The 15469-nt window shown below is 50.1% G+C and overlaps 1 long non-coding RNA gene across 1 annotated transcript; it reads left to right on the top strand.

Annotated features, from left to right (window-relative positions):
- The first annotated feature begins 11259 nt into the window (after positions 1-11259).
- On the top strand, positions 11260-12905 carry LOC117853148 (uncharacterized). The gene is made up of 2 exons (XR_004640032.2): positions 11260-12253; positions 12369-12905. It is a non-coding gene; the product is annotated as an uncharacterized lncRNA (long non-coding RNA).
- The last annotated feature ends 2564 nt before the right edge of the window (positions 12906-15469 follow it).

Here is a 15469-nt window from a genome sequence, read left to right as displayed (position 1 = left end):
CTTCATTGCTACAGAGGAAGACCCTGAGTTCGTCGCAGAAGACCTCGAGTAGAGGTTGTGTCCGCACCCGACGCTGCCTGTGGTGTTGCCCTGCCCAAGATGCTGCTGCTGCCGTGTAGTCCCGAGTGCTGTCTTTTGGCAGTCGCTTGGTTAGCCGCCGTTATCTATTTACTGTTTATCGCTGCGTGGCTTTCACGCCCACTCCCTCGGGAGTTGTACGGTAACTGAATTATCTGTCGAATAAATGTGTTATCAGCCTCCTGGGATTGATATTTGTATCACATTTAGTCTCTACTTATGTGGGGACGCTTCAGGTGGTATCAGAGCCGTCGTTGGCTGTAGGACGCGACCTTAGGACCGGATTAGCCCTTTTTGACCAAAACAAAAGAATTACAAAATTTCTTCCTACCTTTGCTCTATTGGAAAACTAATTTGTGCCCCGGATCTTTTCCAGATGGCCGAGGAAGGATTTTGGACCCACAGTCGTTGCACGGAGGAACCCGGTTTTCCTAAGCTACTGCTGGTCTGCTTGAAGCGCCTAGGTATTCGAGAGCCCCCGGAGTGTTCCAGCAGGGAATACGAGCGCTACGGTATTCCTCAGTGTGAAGTAATCATCCACATCGGGAGGAGTGCTCGCTACCCCAACATCGAGCCACTCCAGGTGTCAGCTATGGGATTCCGACACCGAGACACCTACCCAGTAGCGGCTCGCAAAGCTCTCGGTTACCTATGCCAGATGTACGAGATGCACCTTGAGCCCACATCCATGAGGTACTTTCCGCCCGCCGAAAAGGACCATCCGGGTTGGAGAGCCCGAATGAGGGCCTTGGATGAACACGGACGGCGCGAAGAGGACGCCACCATCTATCACATGGCCGCCTACCTTGTCAGCTTGGATAGACTCTATGATCAGCAAGCTGTAAAGCTGAGGCAACAAGTCCGCCATGTCGAGAGGGCAGAGATTCACATAAGGATGCTTCAAGCAATGCTAAGGGAGTCAAGAGCACAAGTAGCGGCTGCTCGAAGTGCAGAAAATGCAGCCATGGAAGCCCTTAAACGAGCTCAGAGCCAGCACCTCCGAGAGCTCAAGGAGGCGCATCTCAGTGGGATTACTAAAAGATGGAAGGTCACCCCGGAAGCCGAAAGGCCTCCTGGCACTGAAGGAAATCCTCTCGCACTCGAGCACTACAAGTACCAAGGTGCCCCAACCCCATCGGTTGTCCCTTTTCCCGATGCTTCCAGAAGGGGCATTGATCTCACGGTGGGAGAAGCCGCAGATTTCCCTCTCGAGTGCGAAGCATGGAGCAAGGACGATGAGCCATCCCTTCTCATTCCAATGGAAGACCACTCAGTCCAGGAAGAAGACTCGCCCCGCGAGTAGTGTGCCCAGCCAGTATTGCCCGAGGAATGAAGCCGTCATGGTCCGCAGTTAGAGTTGTACCCTTCAGTTGTGTTGTTGTAACCGGCCGTGTAGTGCGTGTTTTGGCCTTACCCCCAGCAGTGTTGTACCCCCGTGGCAAAATAAATAAAATCGTTTGTGTTTGTTGCTTGTTAGTCTGTGTGTTTGTCGACAGGAGGTGGATTCTGTCTCTTCGAAAATATGCAATAACCACTTTAAAGATCACTAAAATCCAAATCATACTCTCATAAAAAGGTCTCACTCAATCTGCAGATGCCGCCCAAGCGTGCCACCAGGACCTCCCCAAGTCAGGCTCATGCCTCCCCCAGTGCAGAGAGGCAGCCTGAAAGGCAGGAGCCGCCCCCGGCGGTACTCCCTGAGGAACAGGAAGTAAGCCAGCCAGAAGGAAGGGGAGAAAGCCAGGTGGGAACACAGCAGCCACCGCCCCCACCGGTCATCGATCTAGTTCAAGTGATGAACAACCAGACCCTTCTGCTGGAAGCTTTAGCCAACGCTGTTACCCGCCAGAGGCCCCGCGGGCAGAATATGAATGAGAAGTTGACAGACTTCCTCCGGACCAAGCCACCCACTTTTGGCGGGTCTGTCAACCCTCTGGACGCAGATGACTGGCTGCGCGTCATCCAGAGGAAGCTGGAACCCTTTGGGTGTGAGAGCAGGGACAAAGTCCTCTTGGCTGCTCACCAGCTCACCGGGACCGCCCTAGCCTGGTGGGAGAACTACTGCTCGGCTGCCCAGGATGCCTCCACTATCACCTGGGATGAGTTCGTGACGGAATTCCGTCGTTACCACATCCCCGCAGCCACCATGAAGCGCAAGGCGGATGAGTTCCGTGAACTCCGCCAGGGCAACCGATCTGTGGAGGAGTACACCTTCCAGTTCATGGAGCTGGCCCGTTATGCTCCGGAAGAGGTGGACAAGGACGAGAAGAAGCAGGACATGTTCAAGAAAGGCTTGAACGCGGAGCTAAGGACCCTGCTCACTCCTCAGATCTACCCCGACTTCAACACCTTGATGAACATGGCCATCTTGACTGAGAGGGCCAAGGCAGAAGAGCGGAGGGACAACAAGCGTCGGTTCCTGGAAAACAAGGCACACCAGCAGGACCGCTTCCAGAAGCCAAGGGGCTTCGGTCATCCCTTGCCTAGATCCCAAGCTCCCATGCATTATCGGACCCAGTCCCAAACACCTGGCTCACATCAGACTGCTGCCCCATTCCGGAGCCAGAACTCCATCAAGGCCCCACAGAGCAGCGCCAGCCAGGTCACCAGTAATGGAAGGGCATGCTTCAACTGCAGAGAGCCAGGGCATTTCATCGCTAACTGCCCCTATGCCAACAAGCCAGCAGCATCAGCCTTGTCCAACTCAGTAGCTGGGCCCAGGACCGCTTTGTCAGGAGCCAACCGTGTGCCAGTCCGCAGCAGTGGCAACCCCAGCAACAACAACAGCCAGCAGATGAGGCCGCCCCAGCAGTCATTTGGTCGAGCCCGCGTCAACCACATTGGCGCGCAGGAGGCTCGCGACGCTCAGGGCGTGGTACTCGGTGAGTTCCTAGTCAGCTCAGTTTTGGCAACAGTACTTTTTGATTCTGGAGCATCACATTCCTTCATATCCTCAAGTTTTGTGGAGAAACATCATATACCTACAGTACTACTAAAGTTACCCCTATTAACCCGGACTCCTGGGGCCAACATTCAGTGTCGACTAGGCTGTTCCCGGGTAAGGATCAATTTAAGTGGGGTAGAATTTCTGGCGGATCTAGTAGTACTTAAGTCTAAGGGGATAGATGTGATCCTTGGAATGGATTGGTTAAGCCTACATGACAGCCATATAGGGTGTGCTGATAAGGTAGTGCACCTGACCAATCGAGATGGTGTGCAAATTACTTGTCACACTAAGGGAAGTGGCCCAGACCCCATGGTGTTCAGCATGGAGGCCAAGACCATAGAAGAAGTCCCGGTAGTAAGTGAATACCCGGACATCTTTCCCGAGGAACTACCTGGAATGCCCCCTGACAGAGACATAGAGTTCGTAATTGACCTTGTCCCCGGAACCTCCCCTATAGCCAAGAGACCCTATAGAATGGCAGCCCCAGAGTTAGCCGAGCTGAAGAAACAGTTGGGAGAGTTGCAACAGAGTGGTTTTATCAGGCCCAGCTCATCCCCGTGGGGAGCCCCTGTGCTTTTTGTCAAGAAGAAAGATGGGAGTATGAGGATGTGCGTGGATTATCGCGCATTAAATGAGGTCACCATTAAGAACAAGTACCCCCTCCCTAGAATAGATGACTTGTTCGACCAACTAAAGGGAGCCAAGTATTTCTCCAAGATAGATCTGAGATCGGGGTATCATCAGCTCAAGATCAAGGAGAGCGACATCCCGAAGACCGCCTTTGTCACCCGCTATGGTCAATTTGAGTTTACAGTGATGTCCTTTGGATTGACCAATGCACCTGCTTACTTCATGAACCTCATGAACAAGGTGTTTATGGACGAGTTAGATAAGTTTGTCGTAGTCTTTATTGACGACATACTTATTTACTCCAAGAGTGTTCAAGAACATGAACACCACTTACGAGTGGTCTTGGAAAAATTAAGAGCCCACCGACTCTATGCTAAATTCAGCAAGTGCGAATTTTGGCTTGAGAAAGTGGCATTCCTTGGTCATATCTTGACCGCGGAAGGAGTAGCAGTCGATCCTGAGAAGGTGGAAGCCGTCTCCAACTGGCAGCAGCCCACTAATGTTAGTGAAATCAGGAGTTTCCTGGGTTTAGCTGGATATTATCGGAGGTTTATTGAGGGATTCTCCAAGATAGCCCGGCCCATGACCGAGTTGCTCAGAAAGGACAAGAAGTTCACCTGGACCGAGTCATGTGAGCGGAGTTTCCAGGAGCTGAAGAGAAGGTTGACAACAGCCCCAGTGCTGACCTTGCCGGATATCCAGCGAGACTTCGTCATCTACTGCGATGCATCTCGACAAGGATTAGGCTGTGTCCTCATGCAGGATGGGAAGGTCGTGGCATATGCTTCCCGACAGCTTAAGCCCCATGAGCAGAACTACCCAACCCACGACCTAGAATTTGCAGCCGTAGTGCATGCCCTCAAGATCTGGAGACATTATCTGATTGGGAATAAGTGTGAAATCTACACCGACCATAAGAGCCTAAAGTACATCTTTACCCAACCCGATCTGAACTTAAGACAGAGGAGGTGGCTAGAGCTGGTAAAGGACTACAACCTGGAAATCCATTACCACCCTGGCAAAGCTAATGTGGTAGCTGATGCCCTAAGCAGAAAGTCCTACGGACAGCCCGGACCCGAGAATGCCCGACTACGAGAGAAAATGGCCCAGTTGAATGTGCATATCATTCCCCAGAATACTAGCCGTAGGCTAAGTGTCCAGCCCACATTAGAGGATAAAATCCGAGAAGCCCAGAGTTCAGACCAAGATCTAGTAAAAATCCGCAAGCAGACCGGAGAAAATAAAGCCCCGAATTTCAGGGTAGATGACAAGGGAACCTTATGGTATAAGAACAGAATTTGTGTCCCTAGGGACGGAGAATTCCGACAGACCATCATGGATGAAGCCCATAACTCAGCATACTCCATTCACCCCGGATCCACTAAGATGTACATGGACCTAAAACAGAAATACTGGTGGAACGGGATGAAGGCAGACATAGCTCAGTTTGTCGCCCGGTGCGATACCTGCCAAAGAGTCAAGGCCGAGCACCAGAAGCCAGCCGGCTTGCTACAACCCTTGCCTATCCCGGTTTGGAAGTGGGACGAGATCGGTATGGATTTTGTAGTAGGCTTGCCCAGAACCCAGAAGGGAAATGACTCCATATGGGTAATAGTGGACCGACTCACCAAGGTTGCTCACTATCTGTCCGTACGGACCACTTACGGTGGGGAGAAACTGGCTCGACTTTACGTCGACAACATAGTGAAGTTGCATGGAGTGCCCAGCCGGATCGTCTCAGATAGAGGAACTCAGTTCACCTCTAGGTTTTGGAGGAGTTTGCATAAGGCCATGGGCACCAAACTGGATTTTAGTTCAGCCTACCACCCTCAGACCGATGGCCAAACCGAACGGGTAAATCAGATCATGGAGGATATGTTAAGAGCGTGTGTCCTCACCTATGGAAAGGATTGGGAACAGAGCCTACCCTATGCAGAATTCTCATACAACAATAGTTACCAAGCCAGTCTAGGCATGTCACCATTTGAGGCCCTTTATGGTAGAAAGTGTCGGACCCCTTTGATGTGGTCAGAAGTCGGAGAGCGTTCCCTGGTCGGACCAGCTTTTATCAAAGAAGCAGAAGACCGTGTAGCAGAAATCCGAGAAAAGTTAAAGGCTGCACAGTCCAGACAGAAGGGCTACTCTGACAAAAGAAGACGAGAATTGTGCTTCAATGAGGGAGATTTTGTCTACCTCAAGGTATCCCCGATTCGGGGTACGCGAAGGTTTCAGGTGCAAGGGATGCTAGCCCCTCGGTATATTGGACCATACCAGGTGTTAAAGAGAGTTGGAGCCGTAGCCTACCGCATCCAACTACCCGAAGAAATGTCGGATATACACCCAATATTCCATGTCTCCCAGCTAAGAAAATGCTTGAGGGTACCGGAGGAACAAGTACCGGTGGAAACAATAGACCTACAAAAGGACCTTCGGTATCAAGAAGTACCTGTCAAGATTTTGGACACTGTCACCAGAAGGACAAGGAATACAGCAGTCAGGATCTGCAGAGTACAGTGGAGCAGGCATGGCGAAGAAGAGGCCACGTGGGAACGCGAGGACGCGTTAAAGAAGGAATTTCCCCATCTCTTCAGGACTCAGTCGAATCTCGAGGACGAGATTCAATTTAAGTGGGGTAGGTTTGTAACGCCCGCAGAAATCACTAACTAAAATCACCCGTTAAAAATAGTCTTTAAAATCTTTTACCGCTGAGCTCCCGGAAATCGGAACCCTTCCCGGCAATTTCGCCGTCCCGGTACCCATGCCGACCCCCACCTGTCTTTTTATCTATGCCCGCGAATCTCGCCGCGTGCCGGTGTCAGACGCCGAGCGCGTGCTCCGACCGCGTGCCGCGAGTGCCGCCGGTCTCCCCCTTTTCTTTCTCTTTTTCTTCCCCTTTCTCCTTTTTCTTTTTTCTTCTTCTTTCTTCCTCCTTCTCCTTTCTTCTTCCTCCCTCCTTCTCTCTCCTCCTTCTTCTTCCTGGCACCCGGACCGGCCCCAACTCATTTACTCCGGCGCCCCCCCTTTCCCTGGCGCCATAACCGGCGGCCGACCCGGCCCGCCGCTCGCCAGGGCCCCGCCGCCGGCCGGTCCCGCCGGACGTGCCGGCTCTTCCCCCTCGGGAGGCGCGCCGCCCGCCGGCCCCTACCCCTCCGCTTCAAACTCCGGGCACGGCACCGGTGCCGTGCCGGCCCTCGCCGTCGCCGGCCCCATGCGGCACGCAAGCCGCCACTCCCTGCCGGCCCCTACCCCGTGCGCCGGCCCCGCCGGCCACTCCGCCGCACGCCGGCCATCCGGACCCCCACCACCGGAGCCTCCCCGGCCGCCTATAAAAGGGCCGGCCCTCGCCGGTCTCCCTCCCTACTCACCACCACCGCCACCTGCCACGCCCCCGCTCCGGCCACCGACGCCGCCACGAGCCACCGCCGCCACAAAGCCGCCGCCGCCGGTACCTCCACAACCCGAGCCACCTCCACCACCGCCGCCAGAATTCCACCGCCGGCCGCCCCTTCTCCCGCGCCGAGACCCCAAGGTAAGGGGCCAAATGGAGCTCCCTTCCACAGCCGCCCCCGGCCCATGGCTCGCCGCCGGCGGAGCCCCGCCGGCCGGCCGCCGCCGGACCACCCCAACTCCCCACTCTCTCTCTCCCTCTCTCTTCCTCTGTTTCCTGGAAGAAGAAGGAGTCAAAACTCCAAGAATTCCGATCTAACCCCCAAGTTTCCCCAAATTACATATAAGCCCCTCCACTTCCGAAAGAAATTACAAATAGGTCCCTGGTTTATTAAAAATCAGCCCTAAACCTCCGTTTAAGCCCCTAATCCCTGTTTAACCCGTCATTTCATGCGCCAAACTTCCTCCAATTAATCTCAAAATTCACCACGTCATCCTCCAGAATACTTTCGCCGATCCATATCCAAATTTCCCAAAAATAATCCCTCTACCTATTTTCCGTCCGCATTTCCTGTTCGGAGCTCCCGGTTAAAAACCGTTTTCTCTTTTATTTATTTGTGTGTCTGTTTGTGTGTGCCGTAGATCGCGGATTGCCCGAGGAGGAGCCCGAGGAAGAGTTTGACCGCGAGCCCGAGCCCGAGGACCAGTACCGCGAGCCGGAACTCCCGGAAGGCTTTGAAGACGGCAAGTCCAATCTCACCCTTTTGATGCATACTTAATACCTAGTTTTTCAAACACAACCTATTGGCCTGTTTTACAAAATGCATATTATTTTATCGCAAGACATGGTTGGATAGCCACCCCTTGATTGATATGAACATTCCTTGCTGTCCTATGCTTATCTCTAAATATGACTCGCTCTGTTTAGTTGATAACCGCCGCTAGAACGCTTAGGAATCTGTTACTCAAATGCAAACATTATTACAATGGTGTATTCGGGAAATTAAGGTGTGTGTGTGTGTCCAAGTAAGAATAATGGCTTTTGGTTCGGGAAAAGAAATGTGTGGACGGGATGGACGGGTGTTCCTTGTGTGGGATGCCCGGTTGTTGTGCTCGTACCTTGGTGGTTGAGCAATGTTGGGAGATATCCATCCGGTCGAAATTAAGGACCGAGTTAATGTGTCATCTTGCCTAATTCCACTATCGTGCAACCACTCGACCGTTGTATGGGCAACGGCTTAGCATAAATCCCACTAGCTGGATGGTTAGTCCTCAGGAGTGCTGGTGAGCAACGGGAACCCACGGAAAAGGATTAAGATCTTGGTGACTTGAGTCCCGGTTACGGTCTCCTGAATGAGCCGTGAACCCCTTGGGTGTTTCCGCGAGAACTAGCCAGTCTTAGCTAAGGTGGGTAATGGCTTTGTTAAGATCCGTACCGTCACTAAGGTGATTGCGCTACGGTACCCTACTTGTGGGAAAAGTGTACAACCTCTGCAGAGTTAAAACCTATCCGGGTAGCCGTGTCCACGGTATTGGACGAGTTACGGCTTGGTCACATAACTAGTGTTTGGGCAAGAATGTCATGAGTGTGTGTGTGTGTGTGTGTGTGGAATTTCAGAAGAGTCCGGCAGTTGTGTCGTGCGCTATGACGGATGGGGAGTCCGATAGCGATAAAAGCTTGGATCCTTTGTGTAGGATCAACCCCACTCAGTATTTCGGGTGTTAAAGGGAACTTTACAAAAACCTTTCCGAAAACGATCCCCTGCATGTGTAAAAATTAGCTTTCCGCAAAATAAACCTTAGCCTATCCTTGATTATACTTGTGCATAAACTTGCTTGTATCCCCCTCCGTGGATGGGGTTGGACTTGTTGAGTACGTTAGTACTCACCCTTGCTTCATTGCTACAGAGGAAGACCCTGAGTTCGTCGCAGAAGACCTCGAGTAGAGGTTGTGTCCGCACCCGACGCTGCCTGTGGTGTTGCCCTGCCCAAGATGCTGCTGCTGCCGTGTAGTCCCGAGTGCTGTCTTTTGGCAGTCGCTTGGTTAGCCGCCGTTATCTATTTACTGTTTATCGCTGCGTGGCTTTCACGCCCACTCCCTCGGGAGTTGTACGGTAACTGAATTATCTGTCGAATAAATGTGTTATCAGCCTCCTGGGACTGATATTTGTATCACATTTAGTCTCTACTTATGTGGGGACGCTTCAATGCAACTAGCTGAAATTAAAACCAAGTAGAATGAACAAAAAGTACAAGAATTAAGCAGGTTCATAAAGCAAGCGCTGCCACTTTTTCTTACTAGTAATATGTACTGTCCGGAAGCTCCGAGGACCTGGTAAAAAAACTGAAGTGGAAACAAAGGGGTGTTTGGATACGAGGTGCTATACTTTATCAGGATCACATCGAATGTTCGGATGCTAATTAGGAGGACTAAATATGAGCTAATTGCAAAACTAATTGCACAGATGGAGTCTAATTCGCGAGACGAATCTATTAAGGCTAATTAATCCATCATTAGCAATGGTTACTGTAACACCACATTGTCAAATCATGGACTAATTAGGCTTAATAGATTCGTCTCGCGAATTAGAATCCATCTGTGCAATTAGTTTTGTAATTAGATTATATTTAATACTTCTAATTAGTATCAAACATCGGATGTGATAGGTGCTAAAGTTTAGCAGGGTGTATCCAAACACTCCAAAAAGGATTGCTACAAGTGTACTACTCGGTTAGATGGCATATTAGCAGAGTGTGTGTGGCAGAGCTCCCAGAACTGATTCTCTACTGAACTTAGTAGGAGTTCTGCCAAATAGTTTTTCAGAGAGAAGTGATTCTCTACTGATTTTGTGAAGTGAACTAGGAGCTGAAAAAATAGCTTCTCCTAATTATGTGAAGTGACCATCCTGATTTTAAAAGTTTATGTTAGAGAATCAAAAAGAATTATTTTCAGCCACAGAATCACTTCTCTCAGAGAATCAGCTCTCATAAAAAAATTATTTTCAGCCACAGAATCACTTCTCTCAGAGAATCAGCTCTCATAAAAAATCAGAATCAAATGAAACTCTACCAAACAGATCCGTATTAGTAAGTTTCTGTGCAATTGGGTAGGGATCAGTCGCTAGTCATGCTCTCAATTAAGAAAACCCACGTCCACTCCGGGCAGTCACCTGACCGGTTTCAAATGAAACCGTGGTCTCATCCCTGTTTACTCCTTGTTTAATCCTGCTTGTTTTCCTAACTAATAGAAAGTAGTCAAGTCTCCGAGGCAGATCGAGCAAGACAACTGCGACTATAGCTCGGGTCTTTTTAGAAAATGTATGATGAGCCAACCAACTCATGCTCCATCACATCAGCGATGCCGTGTACTTATGATTTTTTTTATTTGACGAACGTACTACTTTAGTGAGCGATCCTTCTACAGCTGTTGCCAGTCATGTGGGGCATGCGGAGCAGCTTCCTCTCGGCGTGCGTCTTGGATTGCTAGGACGAAGCGTGACACGCGTCTAAACGAACAGGAAGGCCATGCCAAGCGATTGATGGATAGGGCCCCGGCCTGAGGAGGCAGATTGGTTCTTGATTGGATGGACAGTGACAAGTGGCCTCATCAAAACTGGAAGACGACGACGACATTGCTTTGCTCAAGGAAAAGAAAAGGAGTTGCAGGTTCGGGTCGATCGCCCAAGACTATAGGTCCTTGGGTTGCAAGCGCGTCTATTTCAGCTTCAGTTGAGCCGCTAGCTAGCTAGCCCGTGTGCCACGGTGCTAGAAGCCTGCCCTCCAAGATTGCAGACGGGCTCTCGATCCGCGTCGGAGAACGACATGAATCTTATCTCAAAAATAACGCGGCTATAACAACGCGTTTTTACACCACGATGGCGACTTCGCATAAACTAAAGCCTCTCCGATTTTCCACGAACCAATGCTTTTCTCAGTTTTTTTTTACGTTGCGAGGTTTATTATAACAGATTTATACTCCGGTATTCAGAATATATGGTGGATCCTTAGAATATTGCACTATAGTATATAGGATCGCAATCAGAAACACAACAGTGGTGGTGCAGAATAATAGACCTGTCCTCCTATTGGTTTGAAGGAAATTAAACAAAAAAAATAGCCTGCCACGTGTTGTTACCGCGTTAGAGAAAGAAGCAGGAAAGAGAGGCTAGGAACCGCGACAGAAAAACCCAAACCGGATCCCACGCGCTTTGCTCCTGGGTCGATCGATGGACGAAAAACCTACCCCTAACCCTTGATAATGTCCGATCGGCCGTCCATGCCCAGCTCTCGGCCTAAACCTCTCCGGCCTCGACAGTATACCGTCGATCGAGGAACAAGAGAGATATCCCGTAGCTTGGAGACGATGACTCGGTACGTTGGATCGGTAACCGATAAGCATGGAAGACCATGCACGCGATTGGTACTTGACAGCACTCCCGGCCCTTAGCTGCTAGCTGCTGATCAGCGCGACATGCTAAACGATACGGTCGAGGCACCGCCCGTGCCAAGCAGAGAACAAAACACTAGCTAGCGATCGACTTTGTCTGTCGCACTGCACTAACTGCATGGACCGATGATGTGATGATTTGTACTCCGTACACATGCTGCGCCAAGCAGCCTCTGTCTAGCTTAGCTTGGAGCCTTGGACCCTATCACCCAACCCATGGTCCGTCCGGGTTGGTGTCTGGCGGCTTATAAAAGGCACCGTCCATAGCAACCACCTCCTCCCCTTCCTCTCCACTCCTAAAAGCACAGGGCACACAGAGCCACCACTAGCCAGTAGCTAGCAGCTAGCAGCTACCCCCAGCTCTAGCTACCTTCCTGACCTCGCCCTCAGCCCCTCACCACCTAGCTCAGCGCCGGCGGAGCGAGCGAGACCCTCCGGATACTGCCGCAGCACACGTACAAAACACCCCGACCGCCAACGATGGCCGCTGCCTCCGACGCACGGAAGGATAAGGGAGCTCGGCGATGCGTGCCGAGGCGCGGGCAGGTGCTCAAGAGGGTGTTCGCGAGCCTCTTCTCCTGGCTGCCGGCGCGGCGCAGGCGCCACCGCTCCCCTCGGGGGCGTCGTGGCAACCGGGTCCCGGCGGGCGGCGGCCACGTCGAGCCGGAGCCCGACGTCGCGGCGGCCCGCGCCAACAGCTCGCACGCGCACCATGACACCACCACTAACTATAATCCTCCCGCAGACCCCACTTACTACTAAAGGTATTGTTGCTGCTGGCTTTAATTTCCTGGTTGTTTCTGTGTTCTTCTCCGGTCGCCGGTTGTCTCCTGGTTCCTTGAATCCCGACGCGTGCGTGACCATTTCGTTCATTCTCAGGTCAGCAACTCAATTCATCAGTTATCTAAAAGGAATAATCAGGGCCGTCAAGTAAGTATACGCGGCCCCGCCGGGAGGTGACGGAGGAGGAGTCGGTCAACGTCAAGACGTCAACTCGTGAGCCGCGATCGATCGCGTCGCGGGTTGGTGAACGCCGTCGCTGCCTCTCCTTTGTGATATGATAGTCATCTTATTATTGTTTCATTTTTTTATTGTTTGATTTTTGATTGCTTCTATCACTGGATGGCACCTATGATAGGCTGGTCAAAGTCGTCGTCGTTACTGTAAGTCTGTAACACTTCATGTCGTCGTATGAAAAGTATAGTCCATGTAGTACGTTGGGCTCCTGTTAGCTAAAGTTTGTGCTAGGTAAGACCGTAAGAGTGGTCTGTAAGCATTTCATCGGCGCAGGTTACTGTGTTCCGTCTCACAATCTACAATAAAAGATGTCGAATTGTTAGTATATTCAGTCTGTAAACGCTGATCGAGTATGTACGTGCCACTCTTCATCCGTTGAATGCTCAATTCAATGTGGAAGTGTCTGACTGCTGAATGAAAGAAGAGCGAAAATTTCAGCTCTCCAGATGACCAGAATAATCTGCAACTCTCTCTCACTCTCAGCAAGAAACTAAAATGAGTCGTCACTTGCTCTGTTCTCGGATTCAGAACAGAAAAAGGCTAGATGTCCATGAGTGCAGGGCCCGCTAGTTTACCCCATCCGCTGCTTTTGTGAGCTCAATAATCCGGCCCAGGTTAGGGCTCTCCTGCTGAATTATTTCGTACAAAACAACGAAGTAGACCGGGCTAAACTAGACCCATCACTTACTTAGGCCAGTAAGTAGTTGGGCTACTTTTGATCCGGCCCATTTCAGAAAAGAAGCCCAGTGCCACGAGACCGTGGACCGGGCCATTTAAAACCTCGATTCTGAAGGTCCTTAAAAAACTTGACTCGTCGATGCAAATTCTACTAGATGAGCATATTTGGATGACCATACGTACTTGCTAATGATAATACGAATTTTTTTGCATTCCTCACTCCTACTGCACCGTTTGGTACAAGATTTTTAGAGAATTGTATTAATTCCTGCGAAAATCATTATAGCTAATATAGTTTTGATACCACGCAAGCTAAGAGCAGGGAGAGAGATACCAATAAGAGCATGTTTGGATAACAATGTTTCCTTCTAATCAGGTGCGGATCCAACGGGATGCTAAGCCCCCTGCAGCCTGGAAACTCCAATGGAGCAGGAGGTGGAGGGGACGAAGGAAGAAAGGAGGAGGTGAAGATAGACCAACTAATTTCCCTAGCAAAAATATCTCCAAATACATGTGGATTAGGGTGAGGTTATCCTCTATTTCCAAATAAGGGCTACTCAGTGTTGGTTACGGGGACGTCAGCAACAGTACAAGTAGTTGGAGGTAATATTTGCACACGTTTTAGCTTAGCAAGCAAGCAAGTATTGGATCAATAACCGTGAGCTAATAACACAAGTGGAGTACTAAAAATCTAATAGTAGAATCAAACTAGCATGACGTAAGTAATAAAGACAAAAACCGATCGTCAATTTTGCCATGAATGTGTTGCCTTTAATATAGCATCTAGCTAGCTTCATTGATGCTGAGCTTATGACTTCAATAGCGAGGTCATTGTCACTGCTGCTGGCCATTAGTCCAGCTCTTGATCCTCCTCCTCATCACCTCATTGTGTGCCAAGAAATAAAAGAGGGTCATCAATACTGCCCGACTAAGGCTCATGACAATTGACAACAACATTTGAATCAATGGAAGTGCCGGTCACTGCAGGACATATGCAATATTGGAAGCAAGCAAATATGCTGTAGAGCAGACTGCCACTACTACTCAGTAGTAACAGTTATCTACATGGATTAGATAATTATATCGAAAGAACAGATAGATATATAGGACAGTGCATGTTTTTGGAAAATTCGAAATTTATGTATTTTGATCAGCATTTAGTCAATATATGGATAGGGCCATGATGCCCACTGCAATGACTAAGAGAACCAAAATCTGTACTTTTGTCGATACATACCTGGTGAAAAATTTTGTTTTTCTTAAGGAAGTTCCTAGGGAGCCATAGCCACCTATGGCCACAATAAAGCTACATTTTAGCCCTCCAACTCCTTTACATGTATTTCTGTACGTGAGCAACGTACACGTGTCGACTCCGTTTTGGTCCATATCGCCCACATTCGCACGTTTTGCAACTTGTTGGATTAAAATGATACAATATAACAAGTTGTTGCAGGATGGTTGCAATTCGCTTTAAAGTAAATCATGCATCTAGATCCATTGGACCAGTGGTCAAAATCTAATTTTAATTTGAAGACTGCATCAAAAGATTAATAATACATCCTATATATAGCACGTACTTGCAAGGAGGTAGCTAGTACTATCAGTGTGCCGATGGTAAAAGGAGCAATATTGCAATCATTATCGGATCTCCAAAGACATGCACACATTGCAATCATGCATGCCCTTGAGAAAAGGCGGCACATCATTGAACAAATCATATACCCATACGTTTCTTTCCCCTTTATTGTGCTCGATCGGTCGATCTATCATCGGCTGGTTTTAATTTCCTTTCGCTCTACGGCATGCCTGCGTTTAGTGACCGGCCGGCCAGATCGCTCGCTGCTGCTCTCGCGCCGTAGCGCGTGTGCCCAGCCGGGCGGCCGGGAACGCATGCATTAACGCCGAGTCATCCGGCGATCACCTCACTGATTTGCACAAACACATATATGGCCGTACTCGATGCTAGTACAAAAGATGGAACTCAAAATCCTCCTTCATCTAACCCCAATGCCTGCATGTTTGAAAACATGCATCTCGATCCACTCTCACATCGATCCCGTCGTCGCATTGGCTCCGCAATGATTTGCAGGGCCGTGCTGATGGTAGTATGGTACTAGGGCCGCCATTAACCCGTCATTCACTCTCACTCGCGAGGAACAGTGGGATCAAGAACGGATGTCTTCTCCTCCTCCTTCAATCCTCGTCGTCTCCTCCCACGCACTCTCATCCCGTTTCTTCACTGAAACCCTGCAGGGAATCTGGTGGATGCATGGCTTTGAATTAAC

This window comes from Setaria viridis, chromosome 4 (assembly GCF_005286985.2).
Source record: "Setaria viridis chromosome 4, Setaria_viridis_v4.0, whole genome shotgun sequence".
Classification (NCBI taxonomy): Eukaryota; Viridiplantae; Streptophyta; class Magnoliopsida; order Poales; family Poaceae; genus Setaria; species Setaria viridis.
Note: the sequence above shows the minus strand (reverse complement) of the source record. Positions and strands in the feature narration are given on the sequence as shown.